This window comes from Parambassis ranga, chromosome 3 (assembly GCF_900634625.1).
Source record: "Parambassis ranga chromosome 3, fParRan2.1, whole genome shotgun sequence".
In the NCBI taxonomy this organism is placed as follows: Eukaryota; Metazoa; Chordata; class Actinopteri; family Ambassidae; genus Parambassis; species Parambassis ranga.
Window position 1 is genome coordinate 1,413,437 of NC_041024.1, and position 8,343 is coordinate 1,421,779.

The following is an 8,343-nucleotide window of genomic DNA, read 5'->3' on the forward strand; positions in this document are numbered from 1 at the left end:
TTTAAACGGCCTCAATAAAACTATATTAACTGAAAAAGATGGCTTGTCAAGTTTCAGGCAGTTTATAATGCTCTTCACCTGCCGTGCACGGCACAGTATTCACGTACAGCGGGGTAAAATGTGGAGGCCGTTTGACGGTGTCAGAATTTGGATACCGCCCAACCCTAGTGCAGACACACTCTCTCTCTCTCTTTGAATAAACGCCATGAAGTTGCACTTATCACTCACTACTGTTGGTACTCACCACGAATCTGACTGTGTGAAGAAATGTGTAAAAGATGTTATCCTCCTCTGCAGCTGTTTCGTTCTTCCTCTCTGATCCGTCTCTTCTCGAGTTTAGTCCAGTAATCAGTTTGAGATTATTTTCCTTCGTTTACACGAACTCTCCAAAATCTCCTGCTGTCTCTCCTTGAAACTCTCCACCAACAGCTTTATTGCACAAAGGTGGACCTTTATATATCTTTGTATGCCTTTGATCTCTGAGTCATCAAAGGTACAGCCCTGCCTGCCTGTATCCATGGCAACCTGAATGTTTCTCAACTGCCCCTAACTGCAGCTCTCTCTGTCCCCCTCCTAATGCGTTTCCAATGTAAAAACACCCTCTAAACAACTGCTGCTTTTGTCCAAACCGAAGCACTCAGACAAAAAATATGAAATCTGTGCAAAACTCTACACACAAATAAAAAAACCTTACACCAAATCAGCAAAACATTGCAGATCTCTTGCAAAAGCTAATACATCTTGCTTAACTCTTCAAACCTTTGTAAAAATGGTATTTTTGTACCACACAGTTAACACAAACCATCATATTACTAAGCACACAATGTGCCAACTACACACTGATGGTATTACAGTTTTTTCTGAATGCTTAAACACTAACAATGATTCTTATAGCACAATTTCTAAAACTATTAATAGTTATAGCAAAATCACTCACTGAGTTTACAAAACTAAAAGCAAAAAACTGGTTTACACTCAGTTTGCACTTTTGTAACACACAATTTGCAAATGTATAAATATAACCCACTTCACAGCATCTTTTTGCTGAACTGTAAACACAACTCACTGCTTTACACACAACTTCCAAATGATCAACACACTCCTAGTCAAACTACACACATGTATGGCTGGTGTTTACACTATGTTGCCAACTGTCTGGCTACACTGTCACATGTGAGAACTGTTTACATCATTAGTTCACTTTGCAATCAGCATGAGCTGTAAATAAGCCACAGGTAAGCTCCTCAAAACATGTCCTCACTTCTGGACAACACTAAGAAATCAACATGTGTTAGACTGAGTCCAACATCCCATGAGCATATTCATATATTCATGTATATACAACAATATTTTCCACAAGGCACAGGGAAATATTCATGACGGCCCACAGGGGGCATGCTCACCACACTTCACTTCCTTCTCTCTGCTACTACATTGTTGTGTGTGCTTTCGCTTTCTCTAGCAGAACGGTCCATCTTCCTGAAATGAAGGTACAGATTTTATGTTATTTTTAGAAGCTGTAGTAACTTCTAGGTGAAGGTTTGAGTTTTTTTAGCGTGTCATCATTTATTGTATGGAGAAAAGTTAGTGAATAGATAGCAGGACATTTTCTTAACTTAAAAAAATGATATGGATTTATGTGGCTTAATAAGGCAAACATTTGTCTTTTACATTATAAGGTTCTCAGTAATATGATTGTTCTTTTTTACTATCAATATTTGTCACTTCATGTATGTACAACCATTGAAGGCAACAGGACATGAAACGGGTAGATCTGAGATCCTCCTCAGATATGCTCGTACCGCCAAGTCCTGTAGTATGATTCAGCTACGAAGCCAAGATTGATGGATGATTTTTTCCTTTATTTTTTTCATTATATATGGAATCCATTCTCATTTTACGGAGCTAAATCCTGTGGCTTGGTACAGTGGTTAGCACCACCTCCACAGAAGCTGCATGGATGTTTCAGTGTCTGCTGAAGTGCAGGTCTGACTGGAGGCTGCTGTTTTTGTGTGAAGGTGCTGGATCAGCCATGAATGTGGGCAGTGTGGGAGAGAGTGGAAGGGGAAAGGTTCCCTCCAACACGTGCTTGTCTGGGAAACATGAAGATGACACCAGGGATCAAAGGTAAGGTGCAGACATCAGTCATGGCTCAGATCATCCTCCCACTGTGTTTAACCCTCACGCCTCTGTTTGTGATGAAGCCGGGAGCTGCAGACGCCAGACTCTCCTGCACCCAGCGGTGTGTCCTTGGAAAGTGAGCACATAAAGCGGAGACCGGACTTAAAGTCTGATCCAGAAACTAAAAGGTTGTTGATGAAGCACACATCTGTCATTTGTTAGCAACTGTCAGAAAATGTTACTTTCCAATGGTCATTGAATGCATCATGTGTGACCAAATATATAAACATTTTATTTAAAAATTAAATAAATGGATGACCCAGAATTCAGTGTTGGCTGATCTGCAGACTTTCTGTCTGTATGACCTGATCATGAGGTTGGTGTTATGAATATTCTTTTTTTTTTTCCACAGAGAGGAGGAGGCTCTGTCTGAGCTTCCTGCTGGTCAGTCTATCCAACAGGATCAGAGAGACCTGCACTCCATATTCACAGTCTGTACATTTCTGTATTTTCATACCTTCATCCCTGAGCAGCAGACACGCTGCAGGCCGTCAGATCTATAAATGCTATGTTCCCCTGCTCTTCTCCAGCTGCTTGAGGAGAACATCATCTCATTTGTAAAAAACGAGTTGAAGAATTGCCAGAAGGTCCTGAGGCCAGATTACCCAGAATGCTTAGAGAAGAATACAAATGATGAGGAGGTGAGGGGGGAAGCGCAGATGAAGACTAGCAGAGAGGCACTCATGATGATCATACTGGACTTCCTAAGGAGGAAGAAGGAGGAAGAGCTGGCTGATTCACTGCACAGCAGTAAGAGGCTTTTATCAATCCCTAAACACCAGAAATTAAATAAAGGTTCTGAAAGTAACCCTTACTAATCCACATACCTGGTGGTCATTACTACAATCAATCAGCATCCGGCAAGTATGCAAATATCTGCAACTGTTTCACTGAATATGTTAATGAAAACATAGTCCATGATCTAGATCAGCTAGCCGGCTAGTTCCGCCTCATTTATTTATTGGTTAAAAAGTGATTTTTACATCATAGAAGCTTTAACATTGTCATTTGTTTTTAAGGAGTTCAAAGTGCAGTGTGTCGGCGTAAACTGAAGTCTAATCTGAAGGAGAGGTTTCAGTGTGTGTTTGAGGGCATTCCAAAAGCAGGAAACTCGATGCCTTTGAATCAGATCTACACAGAACTCTACGTCACAAAAGGAGAAGCTGCAGAGGTCAACCGTGAACATGAAATCATGGAGATTGAAGCAGCATCCAGAAAAGTCGATAAACCACAGACTACCATGAGGATGGAAGACATTTTTAAACCCTTAGCTGGACGAGATCGTCCAGTGAGAACAGTGATGACAAAGGGAATGGCTGGCATCGGGAAAACGATCTTAACTCAGAAGTACACTCTGGACTGGGCTGAAAACAAGGCCCACCAGAACGTCCTCTATATATTTCCATTCCCTTTCAGAGAGCTGAATGTGCTGAGAGAGAAGCGGTTCAGCTTGGTGGAGCTTGTTCATCACTTCTTCACTGAAACCAAAGAGGCAGGAATCTGCAGCTTTCAAGACTTCCAGGTGATCTTCATCTTTGACGGTCTGGATGAGTGTCGACTTCCTCTGGACTTCCACAACACTCAGGTCCTGACTGATGTCACAGAGTCCACCTCAGTGGATGTGCTGCTGACAAACCTCATCAGGGGGAAGCTGCTTCCCTCTGCTCATCTCTGGATCACCACACGGCGTGCAGCAGCCAATCAGATCCCTCCTGACTGTGTGGACCTGGTGACAGAGATCAGAGGGTTCACCAACCCACAGAAGGAGGAGTACTTCAGGAAGAGATTCAGAGAAGAGGAGCAGGCCAGCAGGATCATCTCCCACATCAAGACATCACGGAGCCTCCACATCATGTGCCACATCCCGGTCTTCTGCTGGATCACTGCCACAGTTCTTGACAATCTTTTGAATACTGGAGACAAAAGAGTACTTCCAAAGACCCTGACTGAGATGTACATCCACTTCCTGGTTGTCCAGGCTAAAGTGAAGAAGGCCAGGTATGATGGCGGAGCTGAGACAGATCCACACTGGAGTCCAGAAAACACTGAGATGATCCGGTCTCTGACTCTCTGGCTTTTGAGCAGCTGCAGATGGGAAACCTGATCTTCTATGAATCAGACCTGACAGAGTGTGGCATCGATATCAGAGCAGCCTCAGTGTGCTCAGGAGTGTTCACACAGATCTTTAAAGAGGAGAAAGGTCTGTACCAGGACAAGGTGTTCTGCTTCATCCATCTGAGTGTGCAGGAGTTTCTGGCTGCTCTTCATGTCCACCTGACCTTCTTCAACTCTGGACAGAATCTGATGTCAGAAAAACAAAGCTCTCGGATGTCGGAATTATCAAAAGGGTCTGCAGTCACCCACTTCTACCAGAGTGCTGTGGACAAAGCCTTACAGAGTCAAAATGGACACCTGGACTTGTTCTTACGTTTTCTGCTGGGCCTTTCACTGAAGACCAATCAGAGTCTCCTCCAAGGTCTGTTGACAGAGACAGAAAGTAGCTCAGAGAAAAAAACAGTTGGCTATATCAAGAAGGTGATCAGTGAAAGCTCCTCTGCAGAGAAAACTGTCAATTTGTTCTACTGCCTGAATGAGCTGAGGTGCACTTCATTAGAGACAGAGATCCAACAGCAGCTTAGTTCAGGAAGTCTTTCCTCCAACACACTCTCTAAAGATCAGTGGAATGCTCTGTCCTTCATTCTGCTGTCTTCAGAAAATGCCCTAAAAGAGTTTGATCTGAAGAAATACACTGCTTCAGACGAGGCTCTTCTAGGGCTGCTGACAGTGGTCAAAGCCTCCACTAAAGCTCGGTAAGTTGACCTATATACTAGTAGAAATGTTGACTTCTCTGCAGTCAAGGATACTTTAATTGCAACCATTTTTGTTTCATTTCTGATTTGTGTTCAGGCTGAATGGCTGCAACCTGTCACAGAGAAGCTGTGAAGCTCTGGCCTCAGTTCTCAGGTCCTCATCTTCAAGTGTGGAAGAGCTGGACCTGAGTAACAACGACCTGAATGATTCAGGCATTGCTCTGCTCTGCGGTGGACTAGAGAGCCCCTGCTGCAAACTGGAAGCTCTCAGGTCATCTTTTAGTTTGATTAATGGAACAATGATGAGCCATACTTGAATGTGCACTGACTGCTTAATGTTCTATCTCAGGCTGTGCAGCTGTGACCTCTCAGAGAGAAACTGTGAAGATCTAGCCTCAGTTCTCAGCTGTCCATCTTCAAGTCTGAAAGAGCTGGACCTGAGTAACAATGATCTGAAGGATTCTAGTGTGAAAGTGCTCTGTGATGGACTAAAGAACCCCCACTGTAGACTGAAGACTCTCAGGTCAGAATACTCATGTTTATAGAGGCAGTTATGCTGAAGGGATCATTTCTAAGGCTTATCATGAAACCATTTCTACACTGACACTGAGGCTCTGGTTGGGTTTTTGTGTGTCTACAGGCTTTCAGGCTGTATGATTACAAAGGAAGGCTGCACACTCTTGGCCTCAGCCCTGAGCATCAACCCCTCCCACTTGCAAGAGCTGGACCTGAGCTACAACCATCCAGAAGGAACAGAGCAGTTGTTTGCTGGACTGAAACTGGAAACTCTCAGGTACAACAAAATGACCTTTGATTCATTTTTTTAAAACCTCAGCACAAACAAGACCAAAGATTGAAAGAGTCTCTTTACCAGACAAACAGGTAAAGGCATGTTAGGTTTTAAGGACTGGCTTAGCAAATGCAGAAGCTTTCATGAGGTTACTCTACTACTACACCTGCTCTTTATAGATTCAGGACACACCTTGGACAGTCTGTCCAACTGGCTCAGACTTGTCCAAATATGTGTAAACATGAGATATGGAATGTGAGTGCTTACGGTTCTCTTAATGGCAATACACATCTAACAAGGATCTTCTGATTATTACGTCTTGTAGAAGAAGAGATAATTTACTGACTGACTGTGTTTGTTGCTCCAGGATGGACAATGGTGGAGTGCAGAGGTTAAAAACTGGTGTGAGGAAGTGTAAGTGCATTTAAAGTTTACGTCTTCACTCTTAAGATAAGGGCAGGAAAAGTTGACACTACATGGCTCAGTCAAGTCATTAAATAAACGTATGGTTGCTCTCCATCAGATGCCTGTGAACTCACACTGGACCCAAACACAGCACACAGATGGCACAAGCTGACAAAGGACAACAGAAAGGTGATAGTGAGAGAGGAGCAGCCGCATCCTGATCACCCTCAGAGGTTTGACTTCTGGTCTCAGGTGATGTGTACCAGTGGTCTGACTGGTCGTGCGTACTGGGAGGTGGAGTGGAGTGGAGACGTTCATGTAGCTGTGACATATAGAGGAATCAAGCGGAAAGGAGACGGGGAGGAGTGCAAGTTTGGGGGCAATGATGAGTCCTGGAGCCTGCGCTGCTCTGATGGGGGTTACTTTGTCCTTCACAACAACACAGAAACCAAACTCACCCGCTACTTCTCCCACAGAGTGGCAGTGTATCTGGACTGTCCTGCTGGCACTCTGTCCTTCTACACAGTCTCTGGGGACACGCTGACCCTCCTCCACACCTTTTTCTCCTCATTCACTGAGCCTCTGTACCCGGCGTTTGGACTCGGGTTTAGGTGTTCATCTACATCTGGGCCTGAGCTCATGGCTCTGACCTCAGTGACTCTGTGTTCTCCTGCACAGGAGTGCAGTCTCCCCTTTTAAGAGGGAATATAATCCACACATGTTTTAAACTCTTTTTTTATGTGTACTGTCTTCGGGGTTTGTCAAGAGATTTTGTTGCTTGTTGAACTTGTTGCCAGTTTGAAAACCCCTCAGATCAGTCTTAGCTATGAGTTGTACCTCAATGCTTCAAGGAAGTGAAACTGTGTTTCATGTATTTTCTTACCACATCCTGTATTATGGCACTGTGAAGCAACACATTGAAATGCTGCTGAGTGCTTCATGTGGATTTGTAAGCAGTGAGATCTAACTCTCGTGGAAAAAAAGTTTTTAAACAGTTCACGAAGTATAAAACTGGAGTGTAATGGAGGCCCAGATCCCCATAGCTTCATTCTTTAACAGTAGGAGTAACCTAAAATCATTAGGGCACAAAAAAAGATTTAGAAGGAAGACAAATAATATATTATTGTATTATCATGGTGCTCCCAACCCAAACTGACTCATAAGGCATGGAGGAGATCATCATCCACCTCCTCCTCATCCATGTTCTCCGTTTTCCTGTAGTGGGGAAAATCCCCTTGAAGAAAGCTAAAGAGACGTTGTGCGTTGTTGTTGTGTGAAAAGAATACAGTTAGGATGAATGTGTGTCTGTGCAGAGCTGCCCTGAGTCTGTACCAAACAAAGGTGGGGGCTTATGTGTGCAGGAGGAGGAGCTTTGAGGTGACTGCTGCGTGTGAGGGGCATTGAACTCAGCCAGAAGGCCTGTGTAGAGGGGTTTGTGTAGAGGGGGTTGTGTAGAGGGGGTTGTGTAGAGACGGGTTTGTGTAGATACGCTTGTGTAGATACGTTTGTGTGCATGCAGCTAGTGGAGGATTGCCAAGTATGATGGTTACCAGGACTGACCTGTAACTGAACCTGTGAGATGCATCCAGGGAGTGTGATGGTGCTGTTCATGTGGCCTGGCTGTCCGGGCCGGAGAAGAGTACCAGCTGAAGTGAGGGGGAATTAAATAAAGAATGGGATGGTATGTTGTATGGATGCTAGAATCATGGGGACATCTTTTGGGTGCTTTGTTATGACCATGGAGGATCTTATGGAACTTTATAAAAGGTGTGATTTTTATTTGTTTCTCAGTTGTTGTTTCGCTGTGTCCTTTTCTTTTTGATCTGCAATAAAGCCTGTCTGCAGTTGTCTCTTTTTTTACTTTTGTTTGGAATATTTTTATGAGAAGAACCAAAGTCAGGTTAAGAGCCATGCCTAAAAAAATACCACGACATTCTCAAAATCTGGAAATCTAAAAATCTCACTTTCTTGTTCTTTTAATAAAATATAGATGATAGAACCGTCATAGGTGGATCTAAATGTCTTATATCCCACCTCAGCTTTTAAAAGGCCCATGTGTTCTCTACAGTGCTGAAATATTCCTTGTGGATTAATGTTCCCCACAGAGGACAAAATGAGAATGAGAAAGCACTGAGCTGTTCCTGTTTGGAGCTAAAA

The 8,343-nt window shown here is 43.6% G+C and overlaps 1 pseudogene; it reads left to right on the forward strand.

Moving 5' to 3' along the window:
* The first annotated feature begins 1,429 nt into the window (after positions 1-1,429).
* Positions 1,430-7,926, forward strand: LOC114432969 (NACHT, LRR and PYD domains-containing protein 3-like; annotated as a pseudogene).
* Positions 7,927-8,343: the final 417 nt, after the last annotated feature.